General features: G+C 42.7%; 1 protein-coding gene and 2 long non-coding RNA genes across 4 annotated transcripts in view; 1 reads left to right on the plus strand and 2 right to left on the minus strand.

The window, feature by feature from the left end:
* The window catches only part of ZNF148 (zinc finger protein 148), a 44,652-nt gene extending 35,563 nt beyond the window's left edge, over window positions 1-9,089 (minus strand). For both annotated transcript variants that reach the window (XM_024104820.3, XM_005279830.3), the window contains exon 1: window positions 8,956-9,089. The gene's annotated coding sequence lies outside the window, so the exon portion shown is untranslated. The remainder of the gene's footprint in view (window positions 1-8,955) is intronic.
* A 1,736-nt stretch (window positions 9,090-10,825) lies between these two features.
* LOC135974309 (uncharacterized) lies at window positions 10,826-19,394 on the plus strand. Its single transcript, XR_010591525.1, has 3 exons — window positions 10,826-10,945; window positions 15,146-15,255; window positions 19,255-19,394. It is a non-coding gene; the product is annotated as an uncharacterized LOC135974309 (long non-coding RNA).
* On the minus strand, window positions 17,315-25,176 carry LOC122172453 (uncharacterized). Its single transcript, XR_006172791.2, has 3 exons — window positions 25,042-25,176; window positions 18,305-18,426; window positions 17,315-17,437 (listed from the first exon to the last, which is right to left on the minus strand). It is a non-coding gene; the product is annotated as an uncharacterized LOC122172453 (long non-coding RNA).
* Window positions 25,177-26,711: the final 1,535 nt, after the last annotated feature.

Consider the following 26,711-nt stretch of genomic DNA (forward strand, 5'->3'; position numbering starts at 1 on the left):
TCTGAGTCTAATAAATCATGTCCATGAAATAAATAATCGCTTCACAGCAAGAAAAAACATTAGATTCTTTTTGCAAAATGAGTCAGCTAGGATATACCAAACTGCCAACCACCCTGAACAATTCTTTTACAGGGAATTGTATGGACATAATGGTAGACAAGAAAACTGCTTTTTTCACATTCACTATACCTACCATGTGACTTTAGAAATGCTCACTACAAACGTCCAACCTAAGAGCTTGACTTTTGCCATCCATCTCACTTGTCACAGGCTCTCAAGATAGCAAGGTGACCTGTGTTAAGAACCATCATAACAACGATCAAGAGCAGATGACAATCAGAATATCATAGTAGGCCATCGACAGGGCCACTGGCTGTAGCATATTTTCTCTTGGAGAACTCTGAAATCTATTTGGGTCCACTATTGTCCCTGGTAGGATCTATGAAATCAGTCCTTCTTAACAGCAGCCACAAGCACATATTGTTCCAAAGGAACTGCCATGCTGGATCAGACCGATGCTCCATCTAGTCCAATATCCTAGCCCCAATAGCGGCCAACATCAGGCATTTCTCGGAAAGGTGCAGTAGATAGTTGTGCATAGTGTGTCCCGTGAAGGTTTCATTCTAATCCCTAATGGTTAGACATTGTCTTAAATCCTGAAACATGAGGTTCTCTCTCTCTCTTACGAAAAGAGTATCAGAAATCTGGGTAGTTTGTTACCCATATAGACATTCAATCCCTCTTTGAAACTTGTTAAATTCTTGGCCTCAATGACACTTCGTATTTGTTTTTCCTAGGATCAGTATGTTGTAAGCAAAATCCATACATTTTACCATCCTATCGCTGTGAAACTTGCAAAAGACATCACAATGGCACGCAAAGGCTGCTCTAGCCCCTCCCACATAACCTACAGATCTCAATCTTTCTCCAAGTAGCTTAGTAACAGCACCTCTTCCCCTATGATTTTTGAATATTTGCAGCACTCAATGAACAAAACCCTAGGCCAGTGATCTCCATGAGTTTGGGATAAAGAAAAGGAGTCTAGGGACACTGGCAAAAGCAGAAGAACGATGGGTCAGAGTCGGACCAGACAATCATACAGTATACTGGCAAATGAAGAGACAACATGTAACCCACTTACGATGTCTGTGGCAGAAACGGATCAGAGAGGGCAAGGGAATTGAGGATTACTAGGTACAGGAGTAAGTTATACTTGTCTGGAACACACCAGAACTTTCTCCCCCTCAACTTCAATTCTAGCAAAAATATAAATGTGTGTTTGACATTTCTGAAAAACAGCCATTTAGAAGCTGCAATTCTGACAGTGTAAAAAATGTTTGTGTTCTCTTTCTTAACTATTTAGTGAATGTACTACATCACATCGGCCAGCTAACAATCTTCTTCACTCCACCTCCTTCAATAATGCAACATTATCCAATCACAATGTTACTTTTGCCATAAACTGTTCCATTTGACAATTTTTTTATATTCTATTTTGGGAAACATCAGTAGTAAAAAGTGAATACAGACATTGTGGAATATTACAAGAGCATTAAGATAATCTTTGCAATTTTTAAGAATGGGTATATTTTTACCCTATGTGTATGCAGCTTTGTTCTAAAATTGCATATACCTTCCCACTTTAAAGAGTTTATCCATACAGTCATCACAACAACCTTATGCATTATTAAAATAACTTGCTATTGCAAGGAATTATTTTGTTTTACAGTTATTTTACATGCTTCTTGATTTTTCAGTGCTAAAGATATAGACAGTTTATACTTGATAGGCTGCTCACAAATTATATCCTTCTGCTGTTTGCAGGTTGGATCTTCTGCCCACACAGATTTCATTTTATCATCAGACTATTTAATTCTGCACTTATAAAAATGTCATCCAAGCCATAAAAGAAGAATCAGACAGCACTGTCTTAAAAGTTTGCTGTACAAATTGTGACAAGATGCAGATACTGTAATACTAAACTGTCAATAAAAGCAGTTCAGAACACTAGCTCCAAAAATCAGACCAATACATACAGGATATACAGTTAAACAACAATTTCCCACATGATTTTTCCAAAACTCAATAAAATGCTGAAGGCACATTTAAATCTAAATATATTTCATCACTAATAAAAATTGCTACTTAATTATACTGTATTCCTGAACATAAGAAAAATCTGACAACAGTACCGGATTTACCATGGCGCCAATGGCACCATAGCGCCGGGCCCAAGCTCAGAAGGGAGCCCATAACACTCGCTTCCTTGGAGTAGCAGGGATCCAGCATGGGAGCTGAGAACCTAAGGGGCCCTGGGATCTGTAGTTCCTTGGCCAGCTCCCTGCCTAGAGAGACAGCCCTGGAGCAGGGAAGGAACTATATTTCCCCAGCATTCCCTTGGCCACTATCAACAGGAAAGGGAGGGGGAAAGAGTGGGGAAGTTGAACCCCATGCACTGCAGCTTGCTGTGAATGGAGAGCTGGCTGCTAGAAGGGGGTGGCAGTATGAATGGGAAACAAGTATGCCCAAGGAGTAGAAGGCTTTGGCCCAGATATCCCCCTCAGAAGACTTCCCCAGACTGGATTAGAGATGCTGGTGTGACCTCGCCTGGCAGCCCCAAAGAAGGAACTGGGTGAAATGAATGGACAGTGCACCTCTCTATCTGAAGCCTAGAAAGGGAGGTATGTGGACCCCATCAGGAGAAGTGAAAATGAAGGGCAAGGGAGGGGAGACTCTACTGGAGGACCTGGGCAGCTTTAGGTACAGTACGAGGCATGCAGGAGGATTTCCACATCTGAGCCATGGAAGCAGAAATTGATTTTTCCTTTCCAGATTTATCCAATATTAAGAAAGGGAATCTAGCACATGCCTTCCTGAATTTTGAGAGTGTTCAAATCTGGAGTGCTCAAGCTCAATTTGGGCAGCTGTTACTTTATTTCTCCCAAATCAAATATACTGATCCACTGTAATTTGCTGTAGAAAAAGTAAGATAAAATTGAGCAACAAATGCTGGGGTCTTCCCAGTGCTAGGACTGGAATTGCTACCTATTAATTTCATTTGATGGCCCCTTGTTCTTGTATTATGAGGAGTAAATAACATTTCCTTATTTACTTTCTCTATACCACTCATGATTTTATAGACCTCTGTCATATCTCCCCTCAGTTGCCTCTTTTCCAAGCTGAAAAGTCCCAATCTTATTAATCTCTCCTCATACGGAAGCCATTCTATACCCCTAATAATTTTTGTTGCCCTTTTCTGAACCTCTTCCAATTCCAACTGGAGCAGGGAAAGAGGACGCAGATCAGGCTTGCAGGGGGAGAACAGCCCCAGCTGGCTAGGGAGCATGTCCAAGGTAAAAGGGAAACAAGCATAGGAAGAGGTGGTGGTGACCAAGTAGTAGACTAGCATGTAGATGGGAGCAGAAGGAGAAAGGCTGGTGACTTCAGGTTCTCAGGGTCTAAGTCCTCACTTTGGGGAAATGGTGTTTGCAAGTGGCTTGCTTAAATGGCAGGATGAGCACTGAGAAAGGGATTTGTCAGAATTGATCAGGTATCCGCTGACTGTGAAACTTTATTGAGCTGAGACCAGAACCACATGCAGTGACTGCTGACATAGGGTGGTACTGGAGACATGGCTATAAAAGGTCTGAATGAGGAAGGAGATAAATCTGTGGGGAGTTTCCCCTGATCACTGTGAAATTACTGCTTATTATGGACACTGGTAAACCCACATGGATATACAGCTTAATGAGAAAAACTGGGGGCTGAGGGAGCTGTGTATGGCAATGCATATAGTCATGCAGAGGTGTGTGATCAAACTGAAAAATGTCTCTGAGATTCAGTAGCAGGTATACTCTGGCACCAATGGCACTGCCACACCAGGCCCACACTCGGAGCCCACGACTACATGGGGGCCCACAAAAGGTTAATCTGGCCCTGTCTGACAATATCCTAAGCATAAATGCTGAAAAAATAGGAATTTTGGAACAAAAGTACTATCTGATTTTTTTTTAATAGATAATTCCAGACATTGTGTAGATTGGGTTACCAGAATCATTTCAATACATTAAAAATTTCATTAGAAATATGTGTATGTAGATTTATCACTCTGCATGATATACTTTTCAGTACATTTCCAAAGGAAGGTAAATCTTCTTTCTGCACATTAAAAAAATATTTAAAAAAAAATCAAGACACACACCAAGCAATATGATAAAATAATTTTAAGTTTTTCTGATATATTATTTGAACTGCTAACTACATATGAAAAAAAATCTCATTATGCAATCTGTTCGAGATCATTTTTTAATCACAAATCATATTGTAATAGTCTTTGTATGTGTTATTTTATATTAATGTGTACTATATGTAAGAAAGATATGTTCAATCGGTATGTTAATTATTTCACGTGTAGCTTAAAGCATTGTTGCTAATATATAAAAGGACACTCTGCTATATAAATATGAAGATTAAAAAACCCTAAAAATAATTGAATGTTTAGAATGTATATATAGTACTAATGAGCTAAACAGATGGGATAGTGTTTTTAACTTCACTGAAAAGTACTAAAATAAAGTAACTGACAGAATCTGTGTAACTGAAGATAAATGTTGTGAAAAACTCTCTAATAAGAGTGCCCACTCCAGAGTTAATAGTTGGAGCCAATGGTTTGTGCCTTGCTGACAGTCCATGTCCTGTCAACAGTTAAATTTCTGCTCTTTAGGGACATCAAGCAATTTGTATGTGGGGATTCGCTATTTGTTCAAGGGTCTTTATCTGTATTTCAGTGTGTCCATGTGGAGATTCATTATCTTCAGTGGGACTTCATTTGAGTATAAGCATCCACCTACACAGATCAGACTGCATGCTAAGGGCCTTAGTCTATTCTCCAATCACTATGTGGCGATTTGAGAAGGCAGCTTTCATTAAAAAGTCTAGTCAAATGAAAAATGTAACAATTTAGATGATTTCAACTGAAATAATTTAATTTGCTGCTTTAATTTTAGCCCTTCACTCAGTTTGAACAATACAAATAGACACATCAGTTTCACTTTCAGGTTCTCCTGAACAATGCTAACCAGCAAACATTGCAGGATAATGTTTAAACCCAAAGAGAAAACTTGTAATTTATTTATCTTTAATGTCACAAAAACATGTCTCTTAATATTAAAGGGGGAAGTTGCATTTTTTAAAACCAAAACTAAATTAAGCCTAATCTATCTGACAATATTTCTAACAAACTGGAATTAGGAACCCATTCTTGCAAGCTACTCCAAGCATGCACAGCCTAAGGGCTTTTCTACAAAGGGACACTCAAACTTGTCACACAGTGCAGCAGTGCGCATTACAAGGCTGTAAACTGTAGAATGCTTTAATGTATTGCATTCTAACTGCCTCGTATAGACCTTGCTGACATGCTCTAAAAGGTACCTAGCGTGCACAGACAGTCTCGTTTGAAACAGCACTACATTAACACACACTAGGAACCTTTTACAATGTGTCAGCAGGGTCTACACAGGACAGTTGGCATGCAACACATTAGAACACTCTACAATTTACATATACCCTTTTGGTGAGCACTGCCACACCACGTAGACAAACCCTCAGGAAAGTTAAGGTGAATCAACTAAAGGTGTGAGGTTCATGTACATAAGTCCTGGCCTACACCTAAAACTTAGGTTGACCTAGCTACATCACTAAGGGCTGCGAAAAATGTCACACCCTGTGTGACCTCGTTAGGTCAACCTACCCCCCGCCCCACTGTAAATGCAACTAGGTTCATGGAAAAATTCTTCCATGAACCTAGCTAAAGCCTCAGAATGGGGGGAATTTACTACCTATAGTAGGTGTCTACATTACAGCAGCATAGCTGCAGCACTGCAGTTGTGCTACTGTAGCACTTGAAGTGTAAACATAACTCTAAATTAAATCATTTTAACCCCGTGTGGATGCTTTCATTCAGGCGTAAGTGGTCTTAGTTCATTATAATTTAAAACCATTTTACTCTTGAGTAGGAGCCTCCATATGGGAGTTTAACACTCTGATTTATGCACACTGACTTCAGATCTCTAACTGATTCACCTTAACTTTCCAGAGTGCCCCAAGTACATAAATGTTTCCACTGGAGATATTTACAATGGAACAATAGCACACTTAATATTCTTCTTCACAGGGGAATAAAACAACAAAGATCCTTGGCCTACAGAAGGGGTTCTCAGACTTCTGTACTGGTGACCCCTTTCACACAGCAAGCCTCTGATTGCGATCCCCCTTATGCATTAAAAACACTTTTTTATATATTTAACACCATTATAAATGCTGGAGGCAAAGCAGGGTTTGGGGTGGAGGGTGACAGCTCGTGACCCCCCATGTAATAACCTCGCGACCCCCAGTTTGAGAACCCTTGCCCTATAGACATAATTAATTTCCAGTAGAATGGCAAAATGTCAACCCTGTCCAGGATTTTTCCAAAACACTAAAACATGGTGACTGATCACATTTTCATCCCCCAAACTCTCCTTTTTTGGGGGGTTTTGAAACTTAGTCTAAACTGACTGAACTCACAATTGAAAACTTTAATTCCACCATTTCCAAATTTACATCACCAAATTTGTGGTGCACAGTCCTGTCCATGAGCTGTCAGGAATATAAGCTCAGTTCTTTTATATTTGAGTTCATAATATTTCACTGAGACAAAGCATGTCCATAATATTGTCTTAAAACACCACTAATGTTGTTGCCACAGAAATTCACAAATTAGAAGCAGCAGTTTTCAACGTCAATAGATTTAGAATGCCATTTTCCCCCCAGAATAAAGTGCTAATATTTAGAGACTTATAAACTGACAATATCATTCTCTGTTATATTAGAGACTTTCCATTAAAATTAATGTATTTCTAAGTGTTTGTAGGATCTGGACTTAAATTTGGAATAGGGTAGAAATTAAATCCAAGACAATAAAGCAATCAAGAACCATGCCAGAAATATATATTACATATACACTTGTTTTCCCAGGCTTTTGCCTGAGGGGGTGAGGGCAGAAAATGTGAATGCTACATTGTAAAGTCAAATACAGGAGACTAGTCTCTTTATTTTGTTTTTAAGTTAAATTGGCTAAATAACTGTATTTTTTTTTAGAATTTCTACATATGCTCAGACACAGCTATGAAGAAAACACTTTTAGAAAATCAGTACAAAAAACAATTATTATAATTAAACAGACCCTGTTTCTTGTTTGTTTTAATGCATAAATATTCTGCAATCCTTCTTGATAAAAACCCAAGACAGGGATTTTTATGGTGGGGAGGACTGACTTAGTAAAGCTGATCTTGCGGAGTTTTCCTCTAACCATTCCTGAGAGATCAGCATTTGTCCCTGCTGTGAAACCAGCATGATTCCAACCCAGAGCCATCAAATTCCACTAGATCCACAGAAGACTATGTTTGAGAGGCTGTGGGTCCCCCTGGCACTGTCCAGGCTTCCCTCAATGACAGCTGTCCCTGGAAGCATGCATGAGTACCACAGGATACCGAGGGAATATAGAAAAATTAATGCAGCCTGAAGGGGCATACACTTTTTTTGTAGATTCAAGCATTTTAAGGCTAGAAGGGACCATTAGATCTTCTAGTCTGACCTCCTGTATAACACGACTCCGTGCAGGAAGTGGGATAGGATGATACCATTCCTCAACCTCTTACCTCCTCAGGCAAGGATCTCCAAACCTAGGGAGGGGAAGTCTAGGGACCGTGCTCCCCACAAGCAAAGGAGTAGATCTGAACATGGATGATCCACTGTGTTCAGAGAGCTCAAGTTCCAGGTACATACTCCTGGTGACTTTGAAAAGTAATGTTAAAGTTTGTACTTGGGTTCATCCTTAATCTAGCACATTAAAAACAAAACAATAAAGATTCCCTTTATTTTAATAAAGTTTTCATTTTATGCGGTTTGCCTTTCCAATAATCTTTTTAAAAACGTGTTGTGAAACCACCATTTTTCTCAGTCTCATCTTAAACTTCTAGCTTTCCAGAATCACATACATTTTACTTTATGATCCATGGCCACATTCCAGATGGGGTTGAGAAACAAACTTAAAAGTTTGCTCACTGGATTCTACATATAATAATACTTTACATCATTATACAGCACCTCTCAATTAAAGAACTCAAAAAGGTTTATGGAAATGGAAAAGGTTAGCTAAACAGATGCATTATATTTGCAACACTGATGTCTAGCCCACGTCTATGCACCATTAAGGAAAAAGACTCACTATTGTGCTAATCCAGACTAAAATTTGACAAGGTTATTGGGGGGGTGAGTTTAAATCGCAATTAAATACCCGTCACAACTCCTCCACCCCTTTTTTCTCTCTCTTGTCGGAGGACTTCCAAGCAGGCACTTGTTAGCAGCTCCTGACACTAGAGAGATCACTCGCAAAGCTGCCGGGGGGCGCATTGGAAGATTACATCCCCAAATCAGCAGCTCCCCTTCCCGAGAACAATAGATAATGGGAGGAAGGGGGTGTCTCAAGGTCTGTCTGTCTGTCTCCGTATCCCCGAATCTCACTCCTCCGTCTTTGTCTGTCAGTCGCCCAAGTGCGAGCCCCGCTCGCGGCGCAGCAGCCGCCCTGCAGCTCTCACTCCGCCTCCTGCCCCGAACTCAGGCTCCGGCAGGGAAAGCCCCGAGCGCAGCCCGCATCAAGGGGGGGCGGAAGGAAGCTCCCCTCACATTCACCCTCCACAGCAACACAGGGGGGGTGGAAGCCTCCTCGCCCCCCCTTCTTCCTCCTCAGGCTCCGGCCTCCCCCGCCCCGCTCGAGGTTCCGCAGAGCCTCCGGGCCGCTTGGCCCGCAGCGCCGCGCACAGGGAGCGGCGAGGCCCAGCTTCTCTCTCGCTCCCTCCCTCCTCCCTGTGCGTGAGCGGCCGGGCCGACCCAGCTCCCCCGCGCCCCGGGGCTTACCGGCCGCGGCGCTGCGAGGGGAAGGCGGGAGCGGCGCTCAGAGTCCCCGGGCCGCTGCCCCGGGCATGGTGGGCCCTGAGGGAAAGTTCGGCGGCGGCGAAGGCTCCTTCCTGCTCGGCGGCTCGAGGAGCGCAGCAGCGTCGGCCTCCTCCTGGCGGTGACAGCGACAGGCCGGCCAGAGCGCCGCCGCGCCGCGGTGCAGGCTGGGAAACCGCCGGGAGGACCCGCAGCCGCCCAGGCGCCGGAGCCCTGGGAGTCGCCGGGGCTACCCGCGGACGGAGCCTCGGCTGCCTGCTGGGGCGAGTGGGGGCGGCGCGCGGGAACCTTGGCACTCCGGGGGAACGGGGGGAGCGGAGGGAGCCGGGGCCTGAGGAACCGGCCGCCTTGGGCAATGGCGGTAGGGGAATGGAGTCTGAGGAGCCGGTCACACGGGGAGATAGGGAGCGGGGGGGGGGGGGGAGCTGGTCACACTGGGGGATAGGGAGCGGGGGGGTGTGGGGGGAGCCGGTCACACTGGGGGATAGGGAGCGGGGGGGGGGGGGGAGCTGGTCACACCGGGGGATAGGGAGCGGGGGGGGGGGGGAGCTGGTCACACCGGGGGATAGGGAGTGGGGGGGGGGTGCGTGGGGAGCTGGTCAAACCGGGGGATAGGGAGCGGTGGGGGGGTGCGTGGGGAGCTGGTCACACTGAGGGATAGGGAGCGGGGTTGTGCGTGGGGAGCTGGTCACACCAGAGGATAGGGAGCGGTGGGGGTGTGTGTGGGGAGCTGGTCACACTGGGGGATAGGGAGCGGTGGGGGTGTGCGTGGGGAGCTGGTCACACCGGGGGATAGGGAGCGGTGGGGGTGTGTGTGGGGAGCTGGTCACACTGGGGGATAGGGAGCGGTGGGGGTGTGTGTGGGGAGCTGGTCACACTGGGGGATAGGGAGCGGTGGGGATGTGTGGGGAGCTGGTCATACTGGGGGATAGGGAGCGGGGGTGTGTGGGGGGAGCTGGTCACACTGGGGGATAGGGAGCAGGGTGTGTATGGGGAAGCTGGTCATACTAGGGATGGAGGGTGGGGTCTGGAAAACTGGTCACAGTGGGGGATAGGGTGGGTGTGGACTCTTGGGAATTGGGCCTTGTCTGGAGAGGAAGAGGGGGTCCTGCAGTAGTGCATAGGGTCAGGGATTGGGGCAGGGCACCCCAGGCTACAGGGAGATGGAGGGGACTTTGCAATACTAGATGGCCTAAGGTGTGGAAATATGTGGTGGGGGGCCACAGCATCATGTGCTCTACAGTGTGGCATAAACCAAAGCACTGAGAGCCACCAAGTGTAAGGAGCCTTCAGGAATTATGTGGCCCAGCCCATTGGAAACCTGCAGGAGGTACTGCCATGTGTAGAGGGAAATTCACAGCAATGGCAGTGTTAAATGTGGAGGTAAACCTACAGTGTAGTGAGTGTGTTGGGTATAGGGAAACCTGGAGAAGTAGCAGTAAACATGGGTGCACAAGTACTAAGTGAAGAAAAGCAGTAGGAGCAACAATGAGATACAAAACTGCAGGAAGAGCAGCAGTATGTGTCCTGGGTCAAGGAAACTATGGGAGTAGCAGTATTCAGGATTCCACGTAGAGGAAATATGCATGGGAAGAACTGACTGCAGGAACAGCAACACTAAGGGCAAGAGGTGCTGAAAACCTGCAAGAGCTGCAGCACTGAGTATCTGCTGTCAGATATCTGCCTGAGAATTTAAGAGGGTACTGGATGTGGAGAAAGTTGCAGGAACAGAAGAACTGAATGGTGTAGATCAGTAAAAGCAGCAGCACCCCCACCAAGCATTGGGGATGCACAAAACCTGTTGGAATAGGCCCAGCTCTGAGCACCTGGTCTCCAGGGAGGCTGCAGAGGTAGCAAGACTGAGTATCCTGTATGCAGGAAATCTGAGGAGGCAGATGTTCCCACAGTCTAGGTGTATGATGCCTTCAAGGACAGAAAAACCTGTACCAAGTAGGTAAGGCACATTACAAGTCTGGTAGCAATGAATGTTTGAATTCAGGAAATCCGTAGGGGTATTAGCAATGCGATCCTTGGTGTTGGACGCGGTGTGGGCAGCTGAGCTCTTGGTATAGGAATCCGGCAGGGACAAAAAAATACAGACCCTCTAGAAACCTGCATTAGCAACAAGCCGGAGGCCAGGTGTCAAAAATGTGTAAGGGCGGAAGCACCAAGCAGCCTCAGTGCTACAAACTTGCAAAAGCAGCTGTCTAGAATCCTGGAGAAGTTCAAGGTATGGGGAGCAGAATAAAGCCAGGTGCAGGTAAAGCTGCAGGAACAGCAGCACCAAAAGGCAGGAGACCTGTAGAAGTAGGAGCAGCAGCAAGTATGCCAGCTACCTGCACTGTTAGATGGTGTCAAATCTAACTATTTAGATAAATTTAAAATATGGTACAGAAGAGATCACACAGTAGGACAAGCCTGAAGTCATATAAATCCACATCCATACTTTCTACTGCACACAGTCATGAAAAGTACACTTATTTTAAGCTTTTACTTTTCTTTAAAGGTTGCTGTTGGGAGAAGGTTCTGGCATCAGCCCTGGGCTGCTCTCGGCAGGTGGCACCGGCTTCAGCCCTGGAGCTCAGGGCACCGGGTTTCAGCCACGGGGCTACACGCCCCACCCTGAAAGGGCTCACAGTCCCCTGGTTGAGAACCGCTGACGTAGGCCACAGAATTTCACCCATCAATTCCTGCATCAAGCCCATAACTTCTGGTTGAGCTAGAACATGACTTAACCTGAGGGAGACAATGCATCCCAACTTTATACTGAAATGTGGTAGCATTCAATAACTAGAGTTTTTGTGGGGAGGTCAGTGGGAGAGAGATATTAAAAAGAAATGTATTTCAAATAGTTTGAAATATGCTCATTGATATTGATCACAGAATCTTGGATCTGCTAAATAATTCTCTTGATAAAACATTTTATTCTTAATGTATCACTTGATATCATCCTTGCCAAAATTCATTATTTTAATGTTATTAAATATTCATTACAATAGCACCTAAAGTGCCCGTGCCACAGTTGAGCTCCCATGGTGCTCATAAAGACTTGGGCACTAAGGAGTTTACAATCTAAATACACAAAAGATGAAGGATTGGGGAAGGTAAAGCAACAAATACACAATGGGATCAAAGTGATGCAGAAGTTACAGTTTTAGTTTTCCCACCAATGTGCATATTCCTCAGGCAAACTATGATTACCAATGTCCTCCATACTCTTATTTTCTTAACCACTGCCTCCAAACCCATTCCCCTGGATAGCACAGAGATAGAAATCCCAGTCATTAAATAAAAAAAGTAAATCCTCAAACTAGTGAAAAGTTACAAAAAAAACAGCCATCAAAATATTATCCTTCATTGAGTGAGGTATCCCAACTTTCTCGTAGCCGCTGGGAAGACTGGGGACATGCCATATGATGTTTCTACTACAGTCTAGACAGCTTTTGTAATTGGTATTAACTTTCCTTGCTGTGTTCCTTTGTTATTCAGGATTTGCCTTAAGGAGCGAAGGTGAAAAACCCCCTGGATCCCTGGCTCGAGCCCTGCCACCGCCTTACCCCCCCCCCCCCCCCTAGAAATAAAACTGCCTATGACCAAGGGTCCCTCCCCCAGCCCGGAGCCCTGTATTCTTCCCCTCCTCCCCCACAGGCCCTGGCATTTTTATAGCATGTTGAAGGAGGCCTCAGCAAGAAAAATATTGAGAACCCCTGGCCTAGGTTATGCAGGAAGTCAGACTAGGCAATCGTAATGGTCTCTTCTGGCTTTAAAAATCTATGAATAATATTGGTTTCAGAGTAGCAGCCGTGTTAGTCTGTATCCACAAAAAGAACAGGAGTACTTGTGGCACCTTAGAGACTAACAAATTTATTAGAGCATAAGCTTTCGTGGACTACAGCATATGCATCCGAAGAAGTGGGCTGTAGTCCACGAAAGCTTATGCTCTAATAAATTTGTTAGTCTCTAAGGTGCCACAAGTACTCCTGTTCTTTTTATGAATAATTTCTTCAGTATATTTTTAATATTAATTTCTGTGACTACCACTGTACAGGACTTTGGGTTGCATTGTGGGCCATATCTTCAAAAATGTACAAGTTGGGATTTTAGCATGTAAATACCCCAAATATGGATATTTGTACACCTGAACGGTGTGTGGATTTGTCTGCCCTGCTCTGGCAGTCAAACATCTAGAGACCATGAGCAAGTGATGTTCCCGTTCTGCTCCAAATAAATGTCCCAGTCTAGCAAAACACTTTCAGTGCATTCTTACCTTTAAGCTTGTGCTTAAGTATTTTTGTGGATGGGGCTAAAATCTGCACATGCTGTGCAAGGTCATACTTACCCATAAAGCCAAATCCTATGAAGTGGATCATTCAAATAACTGCAGAACATGTTTCCTCCCTAAGCTAGGCTGTCCTACAGGATCTCACTGTCTGCTGTAAGGCTTATGCCCTTCTCCCATATTCTGGTAGTTTAACAAGCTGCATTTGCAAAATGAAGTCAGCAGGTGTTATCAGCTTTGTGCCGTTTTTAAACTGTTAACAGAGTGCCTCAGTAGATGAGCTCTTCTCTTTGCAGGGGCATAGCTCTTGCCATCTGGTTATAGTGTGATGCATTGCTAAGGACAAAATATCACTGAAGTTAAGCCAAAGTTTGAGGGTTTGTATTATGCTGGCTCTTTGCACACAGGTTTATTTAACCCTTTTGGAAATTGCATTGTAGTGTGTAATAGATCTGTAAGAACAAAGGAAGGAATTAATAAAGTCTGACTACTTTGCAAGCAGTCATTTTCCATTTTGTTCAAATACAACAAGAAGTAGTTGTGGTTGACTTGCTTGCTGAACAAAATGAAAGACTAGATGTTCTAAAAATAGGGTTATAGAAACCAAGAAAAACTGCACACTTATGAAATTGCTTTTTTTCCTTCAAAGACAATTCACTTCATAACTATTCATTTTTACCTATCAAAATTTTTGAATCTCCTTAAAGGAAGGTGTAAAGAACCTCAGTACTGGAAACTTGACTTTAAAATACATTTCAGGATTACAGGCCTCTAGCAGAGTGAGCACAACACTTTTTCCTAGGATGCATCAATGGGAACCTGCTTTTCAAGTGTATTTGGCAGTTAATAGTGTAATTTGAGGAAGGATTATCTTGTAGTTAAAGCACTGGATTGAGAGTCAGCAGGTTCTGTTCTTGGCTGTTACCTAACATTTCCTCTATGACCTTGAGCAAGATACTTAGGACCAGATTTTCAAATGTCTACTGACTACAGGTACCTCTGTTTTGGGGGCACTTTTTCAGAGGTGCTCAGCACCTGCAAATATAGAAGTGAGATCTGCGGGTGGTGCAGTTCCTCTGAAAGTGAGGCTAGACCAGCGGTTCTCAAACTGTGGGTTGAGACCCCAAAGTGGGTCGTGACCCTGTTTTAATGGGGTCCACCAGGGCTGGCTGAGACTTGCTGGGGCCCAGGGCCAAAGCCCAAGCTCGAAGGCTTCAGCCCTGGGCGGCAGGGCTCATGTTACAGCCTCCCTGCCTGGGGCTGAATCCCCCCAGGGTGGCAGGGCTTGGATAGACTCAGGCTTCAGTCCCCCCTCCCGGCGTCCTGTAGTAATTTTTTTGTCAGAAGGGGGTCATTCATAGATTCATATATTCTAGGACTGGAAGGGACCTCGAGAGGTCATCGAGTCCAGTCCCCTGCCCGCATGGCAGGACCAAATACTGTCTAGTATTCATTGTGCAATGAAGTTTGAGAACCCCTAGGCTAGAGGCATACAAAGTTAGGCACCCAAAAATTGAGGCACTTGTAACTAGTGGACGCTTGAAAATTTAGGCCTTATCCTCGTGTTTTAGATAAGGAAACTAACAGAGAGGTTGTTAATTACACAACTCATAGGGCTGTTGTGAGGCTTAACTTCTTAATGTTTATATACTTTGAAATACTGTACTTGGATGGAAGGTATTACACATTGCAAACAGGCATAAGAAACAGAGTAGGGCAAATGTGTCTTTATAAAACTTTTCCAAGATACTGTATTGGATTGTTGGTTTTGCATGTGTAATATTTTGTTAAGGCCATAGAAATATTAGTATGTTTTCGTTAGGTAAAAAATTCAATACTATTTAAAACACCAAAAAATAAAATGAATACCACCAGAATCTCTCCAGCTGTGGGCAACCCTACAACAGTAGCAAACTAATGTGCATACTCTATGGGAGGAAACAGATTTCAGTTTCAAGTTTCCAAGGGGCTTATAATAAACCACAGTAAGTAATTATTATTTTTAAAATGATTAAAATTGCCTATTCTTTTTCCTTTTAAGTTCAGAGTGAATCACAAAGATCGGAAGCAGGAACTATCATAAAAATAGTAACTGGGATCTTTGGTGGATATTGATGGTTTTTAGCTGGTCTTAAATGATGTCTTCAGAAATTTTTAAATCTATAAACCATTCTGATGGTCTAGACTAGTGGACACCAACCCATCGATTGCAATCAACTGGTTGATCCCAGGGACTCTCCCAGTCAATCGCGATCTCCAGCCGCAGCTGGGCTGCCTGTCACTAAGGCAGGCTTTATGCCTGCTGCAGCCCCACGCCGCTCTCAGAAGTGGCCAGCATGCCCCAGCATACAATTGATTACCCCTGATTTAAGGTGTCATTAAGGTTGAGTATATATCAGTAATTTAAAGGTAAAACACTTTACCGGGATGTTAACGTATGGAAATGCACAGGTAAACCATGCAAACACTATTATTATCTTGTAGTGATTCTATGCAAAAACCAAACAATTATGATTAAAGGATTATAGTATTTGTAGTACTAGATTGTATCTGATTTTTAATCATACTGGGTTTTTTGCCTTATGGATTGTTTTTACAAATGTTGGTTTTGGCATTAAGTGTTTGTATCTAACAAACCTACACCTCTACATGGAAATGCTTTGAAATTGAATGTAATGAACCACAGACAGCATGGTTCTCATTAGACAAGCTAGTTTTGCGTTTATTCCAGGGAGTATGTAATACATTGGCTTAGGACATATGACTGGCTCTGGCAAAGATAAACCTTGACACAGCTAATAATGGAGTTAGTCGTTGGCTCACCTGGTATAAATTTGTGCATTTGGGCTGCAGTTCAGCAAAGTATTTAAGTACATGACTAACTTTAAACAATAAATTAGTTCAATTGCAATTTACATGGTCAAAGTTAGGTGCTCAGGTACCTTGCTGAATTGGGGCCTTGGTGTCAAAGGTCCAGTTTTGAGCCCCACTGATGATCATAACAACTGTATCTAGGGTTTATGACACAGTTGGGTGCATTTCAGGAATAAAATAAATGATTCTACAGCAGTGCCTATGGGAATGAGGGATGAATGCCATACCTTGCAGAGATAGTTAGCAGTAGTTAGAAAATGATAGCTACCAAAAGTAGGAAGGTCTCCTTCCATCCATTCTTCAATTCAAATACTTCACTTAGGATAAGAGGGAGTTTAACGAATATCAGTACAAATACCCAATGAGGAAAAGCAAATGAGAAACTGTTGAAGTGTTTATTGTCATTTCAACATCCCCAATTGAATTTGTGGTTTAATTTATATATTGGGGTTTTGATTAGTCAAAAAGGCTCTAAAGTTAAAAGTTACTGAAGTAAAGTCCTTAGAGGTAGCAAGGCAGGGGGGGAAAAAAAAAGAAGAAAGAAAACCCACAATCAAACACACACCTCAGTAAGAACACAGCTCCCTACCACTCAACCAGGAAGGCAAGGAGTGAACCCATATGACTAAATGGAAAGTTTTGAGAATCTATTCAAACCTTCAGTATTTGTGGTGAAGCCAATTAAAATGGGAGCATGTTGCAACATGCAGTAAGAGGAAAATTAGAAGGTCCCAAATAGATTTCAAAGAGCGAATAAAGGTGTAAAATAAATAAGCAAACAAGCCAAGAAATTCTTCAAGTTTCTTCAGAAACAGATACTTGATAAAGAATGGGTGAGTCTGCTGGATCACTAAAATTTAAAGGGAACAATTGAGAGAGAGGGACACATCTGAGGAGTTATATGATTTGCATCAAGCCTCCACCATCTAGAATGTTGGAAGATTTCTTCCCCAGATCTGCTGTTTTCTGGTAATAAAGGTGGGTGCTCTCAGAGATTGAAGTGTTAGGAGGCACTGGAGTAGGGTGATAATTTAAAAAGCAGTAAGTCACCAACCCCAAATGGTACATCCAAGAGTTCTGCAGGAATTTAAGTAGGAAGTAGCTGAGCTGCTAACAAGAATAGGCACTCTCGTAAACACTGTTCAGGAGGATGGGAAGGGTATCAAATGCTGTACCTATATTTAAAAAGGCTCTAGAGTGATCCAGGGAATTATAAACTGGCAAACTGGTTGAAATAATAATTCAAAGCAGAACATCACATGGAAGCTCAAGATAGGATCTCCTCAGCAGTTTCTGCAAGGAAAAATAGTGTCTCATTAGTAGAATTATTTGAATGTGTCAACATAGTGAATAAAGGAGGACTGACTCAATTTATTTGGACTTCCAAAGGGCTTTTGACAGGATCCTACAGAAGAGGCTAGTAAAGAAACTAAAATAGTCATGGGGTGAGAGGCAAGGTGTGTCACTATCAACAAGCTAAGAGACTGAGTCAGAAAGCAAGGTAGATTAAATGGTCAATTTTCATCGTGGCAGAAGGTTAAGGGGGATGTCACATGATTCCAAGTTTAAAATATTTATTAATTATCTTGAAAGGGGGGTTGAACAATAAGGTAGGAAAATATGCAGATGAGAAAGTTATCTAGATTAGTCCTCCCTGGTCCAGATTACGAGCAACATCAGAGACACCCTAAACAAACCAGGTGAAGAGGCAACATGATGGCAAATGAAATTCAGTGTCCATAAATGCAAAGTAATGCACACTGGAGGAAAAAAAATAAATTACTCCTAGACCATATAGGGTTGTAAGTTAACTCATCTGAAGAAAGGGACCTGGGCATCACTGTAGACCGTTCAATGAAGACCTCTGCTCAATGTGCAGCTGCGGTCAAAAAAACAAGTAGTTTAAGATGCGTAAGGAATAGGATGGGGAATAATACAAAGAATGTTCCATGTCTTTATATAAATCAACGGTGTGGCCTCGTGGAATATTGTGGGCAGTACTGATCACCCTATCTCAAAAAGAATAGTTGGGGTGGGGGGAGAAGAAAGAGTTCAAAGAAGTGGAATGAGAATGATCAAGGGCATGGGAAACTCTGATGAGAAATTGAAAAGATTACAACAGTTTATCTAAGAAAGGAGATGAAGAAGTGAGGTTCTTACCCACGAAAGCTTATGCTCCCAATACTTCTGTTAGTCTTAAAGGTGCCACAGGACCCTCTGTTGCTTTTTATGTATATAAGATGAGTGGCGTAGAGAAGGTAGTTCGGGAACTTTTGTTCTTTCTGTCTCATAAAATAAGGACAAGGAGACATTCAATGAAATTAAAGATGGGAAATTCAAAACTGATTAAAAACAATAATCAACATTTTAATCACGTGTGAAAAAGTGGAACTCATTGCCACAGGAAATCATTGAGACTAGGGCTGTCGATTAATCACAGTTAACACAAGATTAACTCAAAAAAATTAAACATGATTAAAATAATCACACTTAATAAATTTCAATTGGTATTCTATTGTTTAAATATTTTGGATGTTGTTCTACATTTTCAAATATATTAATTTCAATTACAACACAATACAGAGTGTACAGTACTCACTTCACATTATTTTTTAATACAACTATATGCACTGTGAAAATGATTTATCATTTTCAATTCACCTCATACAAGTACTGAAGTACAATCTCTTTATCATGAAAGTGCAACTTACAAATGTAGATTTTTTTTGTTACATAACTACACTCAAAAAAACAAAACAATGTAAAACTTTAGAGCCTACAAGTCCACTCCGTCCTACTTCTTGTTCAATCAATCGCTACGACAAACAAGTTTGTTTACATTTACTGGACATAATGTCACCTGAAAGTGAGAACAAGTATTTGCATGGCACCTTTGTAGCCAGCATTGCAAGGTATTTACGTGCCAGATATGCTAAATATTCGCATGATCCTTCATGCTTTGGCCACCATTCCAGAGAACGTGATTCCATGCTGATGATGCTCGTTAAAAAAAAATGTGTTAATTAAATTTGTGACTGAACTCCTTGGGGGAGAATTGTACGTCTCCTGCTCTGTTTTACCCACATTCTGCCATATATTTCATGTTATAGCAATCTCGGATGATGACCCAGCACTTGTTCATTTTAAGAAGATTTCTAAAGATAGCTTCAACACTCAACCCAAGGTTTAAAACTCTGAAGTGCCTTCCAAAATCTGAGAGGGATGAAATGTGGACCATGCTTTCAGAAGTCTTAAAAGAGCAACACTCCAATGCGGAAACTATAGAACTGAACTACCAAAAAAGAAAATCAACCTTCTGCTGATGGCATCTGACTCAGATGATGAAAATGAACATGCGTCAGTCCGCACTGCTTTGGATTATTATCGACCAGAACCCGTCATCGGCATGGACACACGTCCTCTGGAAGGGTGGTTGAAGCATGAGGGGACATATGAATCTTTAGCGCATCTGGCACAAATATCTTGTGACGCCAGCTACAACAGTGCCATGCAAACAACTGTTCTCATTTCAGGTGACATTGTAAACAAGAAGTGGGCAGCATTATCTCCTGCAAATGTAAACAAACTTTATTGTCTGAGCAATTTATTGAACAAGAAGTATGACTGAGTGGATTTGTAGACTCTAAAGTTTTACATTGTTTTGTTTTTGAGTGCAGTTATTTTTTTGTACATAATTCCACATTTATAAGTTCAACTTTCATGATAAAGAGATTGCACTATAGTACTTGTATTAGGTGAATTGAAAAATACTTTCTTTTGTTTTTTACTGTGCAAATATTTGTAATCAAAAATAATAATATAAAGTGAGCACTGTACACTTGTATTCTGTGTGGTAATTGAAATCAATATATTTTAAAATGTAGAAAACATCCAAAAATATTTAAATAAATGGTATTTATTATTCTTTAACAGTGCGATTAACCATGCAATTAATCGCAATTATTTTTTTAATTGCACGATTAATCATGATTATTTTTTTAATCGCTTGACAGCCCTAATTGACACCAATCATTTAAGAGTAAAAGAGGGATTGGATAATTATATCGCTATCAAGAATATTCAGAGTTATTAACAACACAAATTGTGGAAGGGATACTAAACTTTGTGCTTCAGGATTTAAGCCAGTCCCCTACAATTAGTGTTCAGGAAACAGATTATCCCACATCTGGCTACTCCAGATGTTTCAGAGGAAAGAAGCCTAATCATGGCCACTATCAGACAGGATTCTGGACTAGATGGACCTCAGCTCTGATCCAGTATGGCAATTCCTACATTCCTATATTCTAGTCTAAAAGCAGTGTAGCCCATATTAAATGAATTTTAGGGTAGGTCTACACTTACCTCCGGGTCCGGCGGTAAGCAATCAGTCTTCTGGGATCGATCCCGGAAGTGCTCGCCATCGACGCCGGTACTCCAGCTCGGCGAGAGGAGTACGCGGCATCGACGGGGGAGCCTGCCTGCCGCGTCTGGACCCGTGGTAAGTTCGAACTAAGGTACTTTGAATTCAGCTACGTTATTAACGTAGCTGAATTTGCGTATCTTAGTTCGAAGTGGGGGGTTAGTGTGGACCAGGCCAAAGACTGGTTAGTTAATAGATCACAATAAATTGTAAATGGGAGTGTTTCTAGTTGGGTCCTCTATGGATTTGTTCTTGCCCATTGCTATTCAATAACTTTATCAGTCATCTGGAAAAAGATATAATCATTACCAGTAAAATCTGTAGATGACAAACATCTGGGGAGTAGAAAATAATGAAGGAAACAGGACAATTATACAGGCTAACCTGGATTGCTTGGTCAGGTGGGCTCATTTGAATGACATGCTGTGACAATTTGCTGGAGTTCCCAGAATTGTGAGCCACTGCGTTACTCCTCAGCAAGTGAGAGTTTTGCAGCTGCTAAGCTGTGTGACAGCTCCCCGACATGCCATCTTGTCTGCCTTCTCAGCAAACTCTCCTGGACTCTGCCAGTCCAAACCGTGCCTAGCTGGTAACAATTAGTGAATCCCCAATGCCTGAGTCCCTCAGTGACATCTTTCTCTGCAGTGCTCAGCTCCTCTTACTGTAGTGCCCACATAATCTTATCAAGTTCACTCCTCCTTTAGAGAGACAAATACACCGCAGTTTTGTACCTTAACTGCGGTTAACAAACACTATTTCAGTCAAAGCACTGAGTTGACTAATGGTAAAAGTAAAACAAATTTACTAATAAAAAAGACATAGGTTTAAGGAATAAGGATAAACATGGTTACAAACAAACACAAGTAAAAAAAACCATATTTCTAAGACTAAAATTCACACTAAAGTCTTTTGTTCAAAGAAGATTTTCTTCCCACAGTCTCTCCCAGCATGGCTGGCTAGAGTTTTAGCCAGGACCCAACACACAGAGCTCAAACCACTTGGTTTCTTTGACTCCTTAGGTAAAGGCTAACTTAGGGGTTCACCCCCCCTTTTTATAGTCCAGTAAACCTTTGAAATGGATCCCCAGATAAAGTTTCTTTCCCCTGCTGGGTGCAGATGCCATGCTGTGAATGGTAGACTCCATGCTGGTTCCTTCCAAGCTGGTGATTTTTACAATGCAAATGATCTCTTCTTCCAATCTCCAATACAACTGAATAGCCCACTTAATGTGGGCAGACCTGGTTTGAAGTGTTGGCTTCTTTCCTTTGTCGAGAGAAAACCTGTTTTTCAATTCCCCCTGTTATACTTGGTTTAAACACATTTTAGTCCAGCGTATCTGGCAAGTTCTTTGTGGATTAACTGTACATACATCACACAAGAATATTAATGATCAGTGGGTTATTAGTTTTCCAATGATAGTTAACCAAAAGGTGACATGTAATATCATGACAACAGTGTGCCATCTGGCATTGGGGTGCTCTGAGGGTCATACGTGCATTTTAGTACAGCCAGTTACAAGGCCATATATTTAGAGACAAAGAATCATAGAAATGTAAGGCTGGAAGGGACTTCAAGAGATAGGACCAAGCAAACCTAGACCATCCCTGACAGGTGTTTGTCTAGCCTGTCCTTAAAAACCTCCAGTGACAGGGATTCCATTTATGGGTCATATGTATAAGATCTTAGGGGTAATAATAGATAAGCACCTGAACATGAGCTCCTAATGCAATGCTGTAGCTAAGTGTGAACATTGTTCTCAGATGTTTTAGCCCTGGTCTACACTACGCGTTTAGGTCGAACTTAGCAGCATTAAATCGATTTAACCCTGCACCCGTCCACATGACAAAGCCATTTTTGTCAACTTAAAGGGCTCTTAAAATCGCTTTCTGTACTCCTCCCCGACGAGGGGATTAGCGCTGAAATCGACATTGCCGGGTTGAATTTGGGGTAGTGTGGACGCAATTTGACGGTATTGGCCTCCAGGAGCTATCCCAGAGTGCTCCATTGTGATGCTCTGGACAGCACTTTGAACTCAGATGCACTAGCCAGGTACACAGGAAAAGCTCCGGGAACTTTTGAATTTCATTTCCTGTTTGGCCAGCATGGCAAACTCAGCAGCACTGGTGACCATGCAGTCCCCCCAGAATGTTTCTACGCTCCCCCTATCATCTCCATCCCTGAGGTTATCGCAGATTAAAAGGCAAAAAAACCGCACTCGCGATGACATGTTTTCTGAGCTCATGTAGTCCTCCCACACTGATAGGGCACAGCGTAATGCATGGAGGCATCCAGTGGCAGAGGCCAGGAAAGAATTGCTGTGTTTGCTTAACGGAAAAAGTATCATGCCTTGCTAGCGATCCTGCCCGAGCCAGGTTGCTGTGTCACATGCACTCCACACTGTGTCAGCTTTGGGCGGGGGCATGACTGCTTTGTGAGCAGGAAGGCCATAGATATAGACCAGGGGTAGGCAACCTATGGCACGTGTGCCAAAGGCGGCACACGAGCTGATTTTCAGTGGCACTCACACTGCCCAGGTCCTGGCCACTGGTCCGGGGGGCTCTGCATTTTAATGTAATTTTAAATGAAACTTCTTAAACATTTTAAAAATCTTATTTACTTTACATACAATAATTTAGTTATATATTATAGACTTAGAGAAAGAGACCTTCTAAAAACATTAAAATGTATTACTGGCACGTGAAACCTTAAATTAAAGTGAATAAATGAAGACTCGGCACACCACTTCTGAAAGGTTGCCGACCCCTTGCATTAGGTAGCTTCTGTAGCTAGAGAAAACATTCCTGTGCATTCGGCAAAGTCTGTGGCAAAAAAAGAGAAGCCCCATAGCATAGTGGTTATCACATTCATCTAACATGCAACAGCTCTGTAGTGTAGTGGTGATCACGTTCACCTAACGTGTGAAACGTCCCCAGTTCGAAACTGGGCAGAAACAGGTCACTGTTCCTTTTTCTGACTCCCCTCCTGCATTTTTAGTCTTAGAACAGACCACACTATGAAATTTTACTTTGAATTATATCAATTATGAGTTAAATAATATGGAAGCTCTCTCTAAGTTATAGTCCCGGGTTCCTTACCCTTTCAGCTGCTCTGATAAATTAACATTTTTGTTAGGGGCGGGGGCAAATTTTCATGAAGCCTTTTATAGGGACTAACTGCTATCTAGGACTCTGAAATAATCTCAACGTGGCCCATAGAGTGCAATCCTTTGTTCTGGATTTGTCATTCCACAAGTTGAACTGTTCCTTACTACTGTCCAGGCTTCATGAGCCACGGGAGCAAGGGGCAGGCTGGGGTAGGTGCAATCGCGCGGTGCTACCGGCTGGGCGAGCAGCCTGAGGCAGAAGCCTCCAGCTCGCATGATATTCCAGGCAGGACTGAATCTCCATGAGACGAAACTTAAAGAAGAGAATGACCTGGAGTCACTCCCATTCGGTGCTCTAAGAGGAGGATTGCCATGTCTGTCCAGGTACCCCTGATCAACCTCACCGAGGTCTGCCAGCTAAGCGGGGGCTGAGTGGGACCCCAGCTGGCAGGAGCCGGCGGATCAAGCCCCAGATTGGCAACGGGCTTAGCCACTCAGCCTGCTGCCGGTCTGGGGCTCCATCCGCCATCCCCACTCAGCCCACTGCCTGCCTGGGGTTCCGATCATCCAGGCAGGCAGCGGGCTGAGCGGGTCCAGCAGACGGGACCCCGGAAAAAAGGCGCAAAACGATTGTCTGCTGTTGCTTTCATGGAAGGAGGGAGTGAGGGGGGCCTGACGACATGTACCCAAAACCACCCGCAACAAAGTTTTTGCCCCATCAGGCATTGGGAGCTTAACCCAGAATTCCAATGGGCAGCAGAGACTGTGGGAACTGTGGGATAGCTACCCACAGTGCACTGCTCTGTAAATCGATGCTAGCTGGGGTAGTGAGGACGCACTCCGCCGACTTAATGTGCTTAATGTGGACATACACAATAGACTGTATAAAATCGAATTCTAAAAAATTGACTTCTATAAAATCGACTTAATTTCATAGTGTAGACATATCCTTAGTAGGGGGATAGCAACTAGGAGTAAGAAGGTGGTATTACCTCTATATATGGCTTCAGTAACACCATTACTGGAATAGTTTGTCCACTTCACAAAAGGTGTTGAAAAATCAGAAAAAGTACTAAAAGATTGGTTTGAGGTCTGGAAAACACACCTTATAGTGAGCATCTTAAATAACTCAATCTATTAATTTATCCAAGAGAAGGTTAAGAGATGAAAACCAGGAAAGTAGAATTGAAAGGATTTTGAAACAGGGAGGAGGAATATTTCTTAGAGAAATAAATACTTAAAAATGTAAACCATGAGGCCAAATTTCATCCTTGGTTACACCTATGCAACCCCAAAGGAATTGAGGTCAGAATTGGCCCAGTCACTATTTTTAACTCAAGTTTTGTGATCTGATCCAACAAGATTGATGCTTACCCGAAAAGTCACTGTAGTTACCCTCTAAAAGGCTTCCAGTCAGGAGCGCCGCCAGCTTTTCTGCCACCCTAGGTGGCGGAAGGTCCCACCTCGAAATGCCGCCCCCCACAGAGGCGGTGGAAGGTCCCGCCGCCGAAATACCGCTGCGGTTGCCACCCCCCAAATTGTAGCACTCTAGGCGACCGCCTAGGTCGCCTAATGGGTTGCGCCGGCCCTGCTTCTAGTTCCTATTTTCCTAATCACATAAGTAAATTACATGTGCTAATAATCTTTCATGTGTGTATCCAGTTGTTTTGGGAAATATACAGTTTATCTAGTAATAAACAATGTCTAACAATCCCCAGCCTGTACTAAAACATTCACAAAGAGTCTCTGTAAACACAGGGACAAAGGTCTTCATTACAAAGTCTTATCCCAAGTTAAACAAACCATTACAGAAGCTATTACTGAATAACCACTGCCACAGGTCTTGTATTTATGTATAAATTTCATATCAGTATAACGACTGTGAAATTCAAGACCTGTGCTTAAAGGGAATACTAGAACAAGAGCAAACAATTATGTAGATGCATGTTGGAAAGATGCCAGAGCTTGTCAGAAATTGGTTTAAGAAGCCTTCAACAGTAAGAGAGCAATAATACAAAACAGCTGCTAACAGATTGGAGATTTCAGGGAAGGAATCTGGCCCCATATGAAGCAGCACAACTGGGCATTAAATAAATGTGACCTTTGTTATGCTAATGTGTCAAAATCTTTATTTTATAGCTGGAACGATATCCATGCTAGAAACTTTTTCCTTGACGCAATTTTGGTAAATAGGGGCACAATATACTGTGTGTGTTCTTCCTATGGATGACCCCATTTATTTCTCCAAGGAAGAGCCAGCTAAAATTGATGATTTTCAGGCAACAGCATGGAGGCATTCATTATCTCTTCATGGTTTTCAAATGACACATGAATTAAAAGCCTGCCTTTCATCTAGCCTGACTCTGATTAGTAGCTCCCTTCTATTCTTAACCAGTGAGAGCTATTGAGATTAATGCACCTACAAAGTTCAGATTAAATGCTCTGGAGTATCCAGAGACACACTTGTAAAGTCCTAATCACCACGGCCTAACACTATTATGCTCCTTCATGAGAAAATTAATCACGTCAGTCTCCAACATGAGCTCCGGTATGATGACACATCCTGCCTTTTCATTTGTAGCTCAGCCTATCTCCAGACCACACAGCCTTGAAAGTCCTTTCTAACGCTAGGTCAGATGGCTTAGTACACAAAGCTTGCTCAGAGTATTTCCAGGGAACCTGTTACCAAATAAATGCTAAGAATGCCCAGAAAACCTGATTGAGTCCTATGGAGATCCACATTAACATAGCTAAAACAGTGTTTAAAAAGTTCTGTCAGGAGTTGTGGAGATCCCAGCCCAATAATAACAAAAGCTTTCAATAAATACTGTTTACTAAGTTATGCCTTCCAGCTGGAAAGCAGAGGAAGGTTCTTTGCTTAAGATCATTTAAAGTGAGCTGTGTGATTAAAAAGTGTCTTGTTGTTGATTAAAAGGGCGTTTCCTTGAAAAGTGATCTTGGTTTGTGTGCTGATAGAATATGGCCCACACCCAACAGGACAAGAAAGGGACTAAAAATCCTTCACTGGGGTAAATGGGGGGCAG

Source organism: Chrysemys picta, chromosome 11, assembly GCF_011386835.1.
Source record: "Chrysemys picta bellii isolate R12L10 chromosome 11, ASM1138683v2, whole genome shotgun sequence".
NCBI classification, from domain to species: domain Eukaryota; kingdom Metazoa; phylum Chordata; order Testudines; family Emydidae; genus Chrysemys; species Chrysemys picta.